Genomic DNA, 12821 nt, shown 5'->3' on the forward strand with positions numbered 1-12821 from the left:
CACCCTGAGCAGAATATCTCCATCTTCTGTGACTCCATTGACTTTCCTCAATTATCTTAATATGGCATACATCTCATTAATGTGATTAGCTATTTATCTCCTCACTAGATACAGTGTGAGCCTCAAAAACACAAGGTCTACAATGTTCTTTATATCCCCAGTTCCTTGCACAGGATTTGGCCAGAGCAAGTGCCTAGTGTATAGATGGATGGATGATAGAAAAGACAGACAAAAATCTATTCGTCAAGGTCTACTCACTTGAACAAGATTTTGAACTCTCCTAACATTCTAGTTGAATATAGAACTAGATGCCCACTGGGATGTTTCATCTTGTGTGTCAGTTATGTCTTAATTCTATTTTAAATGGGAGGATATCAATGTGATTCACCCTACTACAAGTCTCAGGAGGAAAAAAAAAAATCGTACATCAACTCAAACAAAACATTTAACAAAATATAACACCAATTCATGATTTTAGAAAAAACTCAGAAAACTAGGAGTAGCGGGAACTTTATCAAAAACCCCATAGCTAACAACATACTGTATGATGAAAGACTGAAGGCTTTCCTTCTAAGATTGGAAACAATATATGCCTATCTGCTCTTATCACTTCTAGTCAACATTGTGCTGGGGGTTCTAGCCAGTGCAATAAGAAAGAAAAAAAATTAGAGGCAATAAGTTTTGAAAGAAAATAAGACAATCTTTATATGCAGACAGTGTGATCATCTTTGTAGAAAATTTTACAAAAAAATCTACAAAACAACTACTAGAACTAATAAGTGAATAAGTTCACAAGACACCAAATTGCTATTAAATAATCAATTATATTCCTGTATACTAACAATAAACAGAAATTGAGATTTTTATAAATACCTTTAATGATAGCATCTCAAATATGAAATACTATTAACATGTCAGTTTTCTCCAACTTGATCTACCCTAATTTCTCTTGTAGAAATTGACAATCCAATTCTAAAATTTATCTGGAAAGGCAAAGGACCTAAAATATGCAAAACGAGTTTGAAACAGAACAAAGTTGGAGGACTTATGCTACCTGATCTCAAGGCTTATTAGAAGGTAACAGTAATCAAGATACAGTGCTCCTAATTAAAAAATAGATAGTATATCTTTTCAAATTAGTGTCTTTATTTTCTTTGAGTAAATACCCCATAGTAAAATTATGGGATCATATGTTTATTATATGTTTATCACAGCATTGTTTACAATAGCCAAGGTCTGGAAGCAACTCAGATGTTCATTGATAGATGGATAAAAAAGTGTGGTATATATATATGTGCCACACTTTTATATATATATATATACACATATATGTATGTGTATATATATATATAATGGAATATTACTCAACCATAAATAAAATGAGATCTTGCCATTTACAACAATATGGATGGACATAGATGGTATAATTCTAAGAAAAAAAAGTTAGAGAAAGTTATTTATCTTTTATATTTTTTATTTATTATCTATTTATATTTGTTTATGCCATATGATTTCACTTATATGTGGAATCTAAAAAAAAAAAACAACAAAAAAGCATACTCAAATACAGAGAACAAACTGATGACTGCCAGAGAAGAGGTGGGTATGGGCATGGGTGAAATAGGTGATGGGGATTAAGGAGTGAACTTGTGATGAGCTCTCAGTGATGTATGCAATTGTTGAATCACTATATTTGTACACCTGAAACTAATATAACAGTGTATGTTAACTAACAGGAATTAAAACTTAAAAGAAAGTAAAATAAGCAATTGAGTAAGTCATCTAAGAAGAATTGAAGTAACTAGTGTGGGCATTTGTGTCCCACAACAAAGATTTACATTGTGGAATTTGGAGGTCCTCAAGCATAATGGTTCTATTACATAGGGGTGGGCCCTACAGGCATCATATTTGGGGTAGCCAGTCATTTCTCTCAATCCCTAGACACATTATGAAACTTCAGAACATCAACAATAAAAAGAAGATCCCAAGAGCTCCCATAGAGGTAAAACATTAACAATGACAGGAACAAGAATTGGAATAGATAGATCAACTCATCAGCAACACTGCATATTAGACAGTGAAGAAATGCCTTCAAAGTTCTGAGGGAAAATTATTTTGAGCCTAGAGTTTTATTCCTAGCCAACTATAAGTTGAGCTTGATAGTATAGAAGCACATATCTAGATTTCAAAGACTTAAAGTTCACCTCTCACCTTTTTCTAAAGAAGTTACTTAGGAATATACTCCAGCAAAATGAGATAGTAAAGAAAGACAAAGATATACACTGGATTCTGGAAACAGTGGACCTAATACCAAAAAACTAGTAAAAGTAAATCCAAGGGCAACAGTACACAACAGGCCTAAGGAGCATTCTGTCCAAGTGGAAGAAAGGAGGGCTTCAGGAGGGGCATCCAAAGGCAAACAAGGAGAACCAGGGGCTCAAGATTTTATCCACCTTTAAGAAATTAGAGAAACTGCTGATTTATTAATAAAATTTAAGCAGAAATATAGTCAGAGTATTTTGATAAATACTTACTTATGGTTAAGCATTATCCTTTTATTATTAACATAATATATATGTTTATATGTATGTGTGTATAACACATATTTATAAATGTTTGTGTGTGTCCTCTAGCTGCCATCTTATATCCCCATGTGTGCACCTTATCTCAGCTGGTCCTCCTAAGACCCCCTGAGCACCAATCCTAGTGCCACAGGTGGTCCCATTACCATGCCAACAAGATTAAAGAAACTATCATAAACCAGGAGAAACTCACCAAACTTCAAGCACAAGTGTGCATTGGTGGGAAAAGAACTGCTCACCAAAAGAGGGGGTTCATAAAACAAGTACAAGAGATGATCAAAACAAAAACAAAAACTTTAGTCCTTCTTAAAGAAGTTTGGGGTAAACAATATCTCTGGTATTGAATATGTTCACAAACCAGGGAACAGTGATCCACTTTAACAACTCTACAGTTCAGGCATCCCTAGCAGTAAGCACTTTCACTGTTACAAGCCATGCTGAGACAAAGCAGCTGACAGAAATGCTTCCAAATATCTTAAGCCAACCAGATACAGACAGTCCAGCTAGTTTGAGAAGACTGGCTGAATCTCTGCCCTAGTATTCTGCAGACGGAAAAGCACCACTTACTACCAAAGAGAAGGATGATGATGAAGTTCCAGATCTTGTGGAGGATTTTGATGAAGCCTCCAAATGAAGTAAACTGAATTGAGTCAACTTTGGAAAAAGATAAAACTTGAAGTTACTAGGAGCTGCTATTTTATGTCTGCTTTTTAAAATCTTGTTCATGGATCTGATAAAATCCAGATCTCTATTATTTTTAAACCCAAGCCCCTTGGACACTTCAGTTCTTTTCAGTTTTTTTTTTTTTAAAGATTTTATTTATTTATTTGACAGAGAGAAATCACAAGTAGATGGAGAGGCAGGCAGAGAGAGAGAGAGAGAGAGAGGGAAGCAGGCTCCCTGCTGAGCAGAGAGCCCGACGTGGGACTCGATCCCGGGACCCCGAGATCATGACCTGAGCCGAAGGCAGCGGCTTAAACCACTGAGCCACCCAGGCGCCCCTCAGTTTTTGGCTTATGCACAATTCACTCTTTGCAGCTAATTAAGCACAAGAAGCCTGGGAATAAAGTTTGAAACAAAATTAATAAAGTTCTTTGCCTAGTTTTAAAAAAAAGAAATTAGAAAAACTATAGATGTTGCAAACAATGCAAGAAAAACAAATAAAGGTGATTAGAAAATCTAAAAGATAGTAACACCTCAAAGAAGGAAGACAAATTCTGGATAGCCACAACTATAAACACTGCATACTGATTTTCAACTTTCAGAAAAAAACAATGTACATAAGCACAGGGTACTTAATTATAGAGGTAGTTAATTATAGATAAAGAGCAAAACACAAATGTTATCCCTCTTAGCAATGTGAAAAGTAAAAGTACAAATGACAAAAGTTGGTAGATAGAATAGATAAGAGATAATAGGAAGAGCAGGGAACTAATAGCCTTCCCTAAAAAACAGAGTTAAGCGATACTGTCTGTAGTTTATGAAACAAGAAATAAAGGTCTAAGTATATCCCTCAAACAAATAAATACAGGAACTAAAAATCACAATAACTACATTGGGATGAGAGGTAGAATAATTGAGGTAAAGCCTCATTTATCACAGCACAAAATTAATAGACAAAATCTAAAGTAGATAAATCAAATAATAGCCGTATATGAGGAAGAAATCACCAGAAGAACTAAACAGAAACAGTTAATAGGGCTAAAGATAATAATCTCAGAAGATTAGGTCTGGGGATAGGGAGGGTTAGAATAGTGAAATGTTGCTTACATTATGTGCCTTTATGTACATACCTCATACTTTTTAAAAACCATGTGTGTGTATGACTTGGCTACATCAAAAGCAGCTGGGACATTGAAACACAAATCTTTTGCCACTATGAATCCTCACCTGAAAAAGAGTGCTGGCGAGGGGCTGTCTAAGCAAAGCTAGCTCCTGACTCTGTTAGTCATCTTGCCTCTCCCCCAACCTCTGCACCAAAGCTTATGGTCTTTCTCTAATGACAGAAATTTAACACAGGCGGGGTGCCTGGGTGGCTCAGTGGGTTAAAGCCTCTGCTTTCAGCTCAGGTCATGATCCCAGGGTCTTGGGATCGAACCCTGCATCCGGCTCTCTGCAGGAGAGCCTGCTTCCTCCTCTCTCTCTCTCTGCCTGCATGTCTCCTACTTGTGATCTCTGTCAAATAAATAAATAAAATCTTTTTTAAAAAAAGAAATTTAACACAGGCAATGGATTAATTATGAGCTGCTTCATTCTCAGCCATGGAAATTACTTTTTACGACTTTATATGAATATAATAAACAAATATTTAAACATACAACTTGTTAAATTTTGACAATGTATGTACATATATGTATACTGGTGAAACCAGCCTCATAATCAAAATATCCATTACCCCCAAATGTTTCCTTATACCCCTTTGTAATCTCTTTCCCCTCAGTCTAGTCTCCAATGACCTCTGCATTCCTAGGCAACCACTGATCTGTCACTATAGTCTAGTTTTTATTTTCTGGAGTTTTATATAAATAGAAGCATACAGTGTTTTCTCAATTGTTGGTCTGGTTTCTTTCACTCAGCATAATTATTTGAGATTCATTCATGTTATAACATGTATCAGCAGTTCATTCCTTTTTATTAATTAACACTATTTTGTTGTATGGATGAAACATTCACCTGCTGATGCATTCCAACTTCTAGTTACTACAAATAAAACTATTACAGACATTGGTGTACAAGTGTTTGTGTGGACATATACTTTCATTTCTCTTAGAACGTGCTTAGGAGTGTTAACTGTTGGGTTGTACGGTATAAGAAACTGACAAACTTTCCTGAAGTGAATATCATTTTACATTCTCACCAGTGTTGTATGAGAGTTACAATTTCTCATATCCTCATCAAAAGTTGGTATGGTCAGACTTTCTAAGTTACGCTGTTCTGATAGGTGTGTAGTGGTCTTTATGTGGTTTTAATTTGCTTTTTCCTAGTGATTAATGATATTGAGCATCTTTTCACCTATCTTCTTTGGTGAAGTATCTGTTGAAATCTTTCACTCATTTCTAAAAATTGAGCTCTTTTTAAAATTTTATTTAAATTCAGTTAACATATAGTGCATCATTAGTTTCAGAGGTCAAGTTCGATTATTCATCAGCTGTATGTAACACTACTGGGTACTTACCCAAAAGGTAAAAATGTAGCGATCCAAAGGGGCACCCCAATGTTTATAGAAGCAATGTCCACAGTAGCCAAACTATGGAAAGAGCCCAGATGTCCATTGGGACATGAATAAAGATTATACACACACACACACACACACACACTGGAATATTAGCCATAAAAGATTATACACACACACACACACACACACACACACACACACACACACACACTGGAATATTAGCCATAAAAAATGAAATCTTACCATTTGCAATGACATGGATGGAACTAGAGGGTATTATACTAAACAAAATAAGCCAGTCAGAGAAAGATAATTATCTCACTCATATGTGAAACTTAAGAAACAAAATAGAGGATCATAAATGAAGGGAGGGAAAAATAAAATAAGATGAAATCGGAGAGGGAGACAAACCCTAAGAGACTCTAAACTATAGGAAACAAACTGAGGGTTGCTGGAGGGGAGGTAGGTGGAGTAATGGAGTAATTGGGAGTTGTTTCTTATTATTGAATGTTCAGAATTCATTATATATTCTGGATACAAATTCTTTATAGAATATATGATTTGCAAATATTTTTCTTCTAATCTGTATCTCCTATCTGTCTTAACAAGAACAGAGTTCTTAATTTTGATGAAGTTAAATTTATCACTTTTTTTCTTTTATAGATCCTCTTTTTGGTGTCATATCTAAAGAATCTTTGCCTCATAGTTTTAGAATTTACATTTAGGTCTATGGTCCAACTTGAATTATATTTTGTAGAGTATGAGGTATTAATCAAGGGTTTAAATTTTTTTAAGCTTTTAATTCCAGTTAACATACAGTATTAACATTAGTTTCAGATGTATAATATGGTGATTCAGCAATTCCATACACCAGTTTGTGCTAATTACAAGTGCACTCCTTATCCCCATCACCTATTTAACAAATCTCTTCACCCACCTCCCCTCTGGTAACCACCAGTTTGTTCTCTGTATTTCAGCCTGTTTCTTCGTTTATCTCTCTGTTTAACTATGCTCATTTGTTTTGTTTCTTAAGTGCCACATATGAGTGAAATCATATGGTATTTGTCTTTCTCTGATTTATTTTGCTTAGCATTATACTCTAGCTCCATCCATGTCATTGCAAATGGCAAGATTTCACTCTTTTTTTATGGTTGAATAGTATCCCATTGTATATATATACCACTTCTTCTTTATCCGTTCATCAATCAATGGACGCTTGGGCTGCTTTCATACCTTGCCTATTCAAATAATGCTGCTATAAACATGCAGCTGCATGTATTCCTTGGAATTGGTGTTTTTTGTATCCTTTGGGCAAATACCCACTATTGTGATTGCTGAATCATAGGGTAGTTTTATTTTTAACTTCCTGAGAAACCTCAATACTGTTTTCCAGAGTGGCTGCACTAGTGCATTCCTACCAGTGGTGCAAGAGGGTTCCTTTTTCTTCACATCTTTGCCAACACCTGTTGTTTCTTGTGTTGCTGATTTTAGCCATTCTGACAGGTGTGAGGTGATATCTAATTGTAGTTTTGATGGTAAGTGGTGATGAACATCTTTTCATTCGTCTATTGGCCATCTCTATGTCTTCTTTGGAAAAATGTGTGTTCATGTCTTCTATTCATTTTTTAAAATATTTTATTTATTTATTTGACAGAGAGAGACAGCAAGAGAGGGAACACAGGCGGGGGGTAGTGGGAGAAGCAGGCTTCCTGCTGCTCAGGGAGCCTGATGCGGGGCTCAGTCTCAGGATTCTGGGGTCATGACCTGAGCCAAAGGCAGATGCTTAACGACTGAGCCACGCAGGCGCCCCCTTCTGCTCATTGTTTGATTGGATCTTTTGTGTTTTTTTGGTGTTGAGTTTTAGAACTTCTTTATATATTTTGTATATTAACCCTTTATCAGATATATCATTTGCAAATACCTTCTCTCATTCTATAGTTTCCTTTTAGTTTTGTTGATTATTTCCTTTGAAGTGTAGCTTTTTATTTTGGTGCAGTCCCAATGGTTTATTTTTGCTTTATTAACCCCCTTGTCTCAGGAAACATATCTAGAAAAAAGTTGCTATGGCCAATGTCAAAGAGGTCACTGCCTGTGTTCTAGGATTTTTTATGGTGTCAGGTCTCACATTTAGTTCTTGAATCCATTTTCAATTTATTTGAATGAATAGCATATGGTGTAAGAAAATGGTCCAGTTTCATTCTTCTGCATTTTGCTGTCCAGTTTTCCCACCATTTGCTGTCCTTCTCCTGTTGGATATTCTTTCCTGCTTTGTTGAAGATTAATTGACTATATATAGTTGTGGGCTACCCAATCTCTTTAAAGAAGAACCTTCTGAATTAATTTAATTTAAAAAAAAAAAAAAAAGAAGAACCTTCTGAATTGGTTGGGGTTTTTTGGGTTTTTGTTTGTTTTGTTTTGTTTTGTTTTGTTTGCCTTGGGAATAAACACCTGAATACTAGGAATTCTATGTACAGGAGCAGAAAATAATTCAGTACACATGGTTTCAATGAATTTTTCATGATTTATTCTTACTGACTCCCTTACCTGGCATTTCCAAGTGTCAAACTTCTCTAGGGTCCTACAGAGCAGAACAACAGCATCCTAGGCTGTAAGCCCCCTCTGTCACTTCTCTGAACTTCTTTATCAATCAGCGTCACGTCTACTGTCTTTCAGAAACATACTGAAATCATTTTCTCCTAATTCCTTCTATTATTACCTTCATTTATAAAAAAATTTGTTTAATGGGATCTTGACAGGGAGAGGAAATAAAATTGTTGGTTAATCAGCCACCTTGATCCACAAGTCTATATACTTGTCAAATTTTAAAGTTCAAAGTGTTTTCTGAATTTGGGGGGTATATTTGTAATCAGGAGCAATTAGTGATAAGCTGGACAAACCTTACATTGTTTACCCATTAGTAGAAATTTGAGGATTCATTAGGGTTAAAGCTCTATAAAAGAGATTAGTAGACAGCAATGAAACCTAATTCTCCATTGCTCCATGGAAAGATGGATTTAGTCCCTAAACTAACAGTCAAATAATGGATATGCATAAAATTGACTCTAATGAGTAGAGTATTTTCGCTATACTTCATTTCATTTGTTTATATTTTATCCTAATTTCTTTTTGAGTGGGTAGCTTTGTTGAGATGCTATGGAAACTATTTATGAGACAATACTCAGCATGGGGCTTTCTTCACTCACTCTCATGGTCATAAGCAAGAGTTGGGAATTTTCCTCTGAGAAAAGAAGATTTCAGTACACTCTAATGTACTAATCAACAACCATATTGAAAAAAAATTCTGTTTTATAACTACTGAAACAGTATTCGTCTGCCATTATGTCACATAACCAGTTGCTTTGTATTTGCCTCAAGGGAGGGCCTAGACACACTTGGATAAAAGAGGCTAAAATGCCAAGTTATCTAAGGACAACGTTGCAACTCTAGATTTATCTGATCTCACAGTGAAATGGTTTTCCTGGCCTCTCAGTTTTATTGCCAGTCCTTTTCTTCCCCTTGGTGATTCTAGTTTTACAGTGTTTAAAGTTCTGAACTTGTGTCCCAGGCCCTTTACTGTTTTTCCCAACAGTAGTTTGTGCTTCACAATTAACCTCCCCGCCTTTGAATTAAATTTACTAACCTCTCCCTCTGGACCGATCTCTGAGATTCACTTTCTATACTCACATTTCTGTAAGCCAGTCCTTGATTAATAGTCCACTAGGCATGTACCTATGTTCATATTCTTATCCACCAACCCCACGGGAATGTTTGGACCATTGTTTTTTAGCCTTTTGAACTTTTGCCCACAACATATTTCAGCATCAACTTAAACTGATAATATATCTTTCCCTAAAATCCTTCCCAGTGTTTAATTTTTCTACAATGTTTAGAGCATTTTTGTCCTATTACAACCAAGAGCCATCTGTTTCTTTTCTTTTATTAACATATAATGTATTATTTGTTTCAGAGTATAGGTCTGTGATTCATCAGTCTTACATAATTCACAGCACTCACCATAGCACAGACCCTCCCCAATGTCCACCACCCAGCCACCCCAGCCCTCTCACCCCCTCCACTCCAGCAACCCTCAGTTTGTTTCCTGAGATTAAGAGTCTCTTATGGTTTGTCTCCCTTTCGGTTTTGGCTTGTTTCATTTTTCCCTCCCTTCCCCTATGATCCTCTGCCTTGTTTCTCAAATTCCTCATATCAGTGAGATCATATGATAATTGTCTTTCTCTGATTGACTTATTTTGCTTGGCATAATACCCTCTAGTTCCATCCATGTCATTGAAAATGGCAAGATTTCATTTTTTTGAGAGCCATACATTTCTTAATTTGCTTCTTACTTGTGTCCTGTTCCCCTCTTCCTCAAATTCTGACTGTTGCAACTTTCTTTTCACTAGATACTTCTCTTTTACCCTTCCTCCATTCTTGCTCTTGAGTGTTGTGTTCAAATATGGCTTAGAGATAGTTTATGTGATTTAGGTCTCCATTGGGAACCAGAATGGATTTTGTAGAGTGCTAATGATAGTGAAATTTTGGACAAGAGGAAAATCTTAGTTTAAATTAAATGAATACCATAGGCAATCTCATTTTGGCCATAATCCTACTCTAACCTTCACTGGTCCAGCTTTGTAAAGGTAAATTGCAATATTGTTATAAAATTGTCAGAAGTAATTTAAGAATTCATAATTAAGAGGATGTATTTGAGCTAATGTTTTCTGAATCCAGAGCTAAGGATTACTGGAATGGTTTTATCCTAATGCTTCTATATATTTTATAGGTATATTCTAATTTATAAACTGATTCCATTCACAAATGATAGTCTTTAGTAATTTCCAAGTATTACAAGTGGAAGTGTGTGTTTTTTCTCCTTATATGTTGAAGTGTCAAACTTCAGAAGTTTGGGGAATTACAAATTAAGCAGACACTACCAAGGGAAGGCAGTGACATCAGTATATACTGCTGACTTTCTTATTCAAAGATGTCACTTATTTTACCCACACTTGTAGGGAACAAAGCCTAAATCTTCAACCAGAAGCCCTTTATATATGACATAGATACAAACTGGTTTTTGATTTGTGACTGCAGCTGCTACTTGTAGAGACTGTCACCATTGGTATTTGTGTTCAAACTGTGGTCAGCTAAAAAAGCTTTGCTCAGAAAGCTTCCAAATTCCATATTGTTGCATTCCAAGCTTGCCTCTGCTGTTACTTTCCCAAGCATCCCACAACTATGTTATGTTATTTTAAGCTATGCTTTAGTGCATCCTTTAGAATATTTCTTATGCCACCCTTACTTATGGTTATGCCATAAAGCTCACTGTACCAAAGATACTTGGGTATCCTTCTGTCACTGCATCTCTGCAAATGTCAGCATTGAACATTGTTTAAATGCTTACAGACCAACTGACATCCAGAATCTCAGTAATGGTAGTCCTCTCTTGCTATTTCACATTAAATATGATTCTGACTCTTGACAATAGAACAGTGCAATGAGGTAAATTGACATCTGTGGTGGTTATGGATTTCAAAGTCATACAAAAGTTGGACACAACTTACATTGACCATTGATGAGAATCAGTTCAGTAAGCTTCTATACTTCCAGCTTTGTTCTGGATATTAGGAACAGAACTGAACCTAGAAACAGATGATCAGAGAAGGAGCCCATTTCCCCCCTTTGTGTTAGTAGTTGTGTGTTTGAAATAACTCATCCTTCCCCTTGATGTGCATCTTACACAGATTTCACCTTGTTCAGAGGACATGTTCCTTTAAGGAGCTTCTTACCAATGGAAGGAAAAATTACTATCTAAGATATGGAAGGCATTATTTGGCAAGTGTTAGGTGATCCATAAGCCCAAACTGGGAGTTAAGAAAAACCAGAGATTGAACTGGTTTGTCATATAATTTCTTGCTATGGTAATCTCCTCAAACAAAGATACTGTTCTTTTTTATTCTTTCTACTTTCCAGTTACTTTGCATTGATGGATAGTGATTTTTAAGTCAAACTACCTAGGAAGCAGAATTCAGTGACTGCTTTTAGCTCTATTGAAAACTGTTGATTATGTTTGGGTTCCATGTTTAGCTTTACTACATAATTTCAGTCATCATCAAACATATTTACAACAGGGGATGGCAATCCCTGGCACTCACACCAGAGATGTCCAAGGTGCCAATTTCCTTCAGCATTTGGGCTGATTGCTGCCATCTCTAGCCCCACCCCACTGGGGCAGCTTCCATGAAATGCTGTGACCAATGTTGAGTGTTCTTGTTTGTTTGCTCTCAGCCACTGGCACACTCCGTTCAGCAACCGGAACATATTGTGCTTCTCTTCTTGTCACACTGCTTCTTCAAAACTTTACTATCTCCTGTTATGTAGTGCTGTCACTGTACTACAAAGCAACTGGGGATGTGTGTTTTTTGTCTGTATATGTTAAAGATAGTATCTAATTCACTGTCTTCCATATGGTAAGACTCAGTGCTTATTCAGCAAACAACAATACCCTGAGTGACCATCTCCAGACCTTTTCTTGAAAATCAGAGCATGCTAAGGGTTTTTATAAGATTGGAAGTGTGTACAGTGCCAGCTTCGGTATTCATTTTGTATCCATGACATACTCATCAAACTAGTTTGGGCAATCCTACTTCACTCATTGGTACTGGGACACTCACAACTTTCCATGGTAGAATCATGTGGAGATTTCGTTAAATACCCTGATGATTGCTGATGGGTGATGGTAGTAATTGCAGTGGTTGCAATAAGCAAAACAGACTTAAGAACATTGAAAAATAAATCCTTAAAAACCAGTGATTTACCAATTTTAGAAATCCTGGTAGGTACCCACCTCCTCTTGAAAAAGATGAAGTCCTGGTTTCTATAAACACATTAACTCTAGGAATGACATAATAAAAAGTGAAAACCATAATCTGTATGAGAGCCCTATTTTAGCAGTAGTAAAAGAAGACAGACTTTTCAGTCTCCATATGAACCAGTTAAGTAATGTACAATATAGCAGTTTCTCTAAATGTGGTTCAGGGACCTCCTGCATCAAAATCCCATAGTGA

At 36.0% G+C, this 12821-nt stretch overlaps 1 protein-coding gene and 1 pseudogene across 5 annotated transcripts in view; both read left to right on the forward strand.

Annotated features, from left to right (window-relative positions):
* The window catches only part of EDA (ectodysplasin A), a 477063-nt gene that overhangs the window by 301449 nt on the left and 162793 nt on the right, over positions 1 to 12821 (forward strand). The window lies entirely within an intron of this gene.
* LOC116583670 lies at positions 2799 to 3362 on the forward strand (annotated as a pseudogene).

This window comes from Mustela erminea, chromosome X, assembly GCF_009829155.1.
Source record: "Mustela erminea isolate mMusErm1 chromosome X, mMusErm1.Pri, whole genome shotgun sequence".
NCBI lineage: Eukaryota > Metazoa > Chordata > Mammalia > Carnivora > Mustelidae > Mustela > Mustela erminea.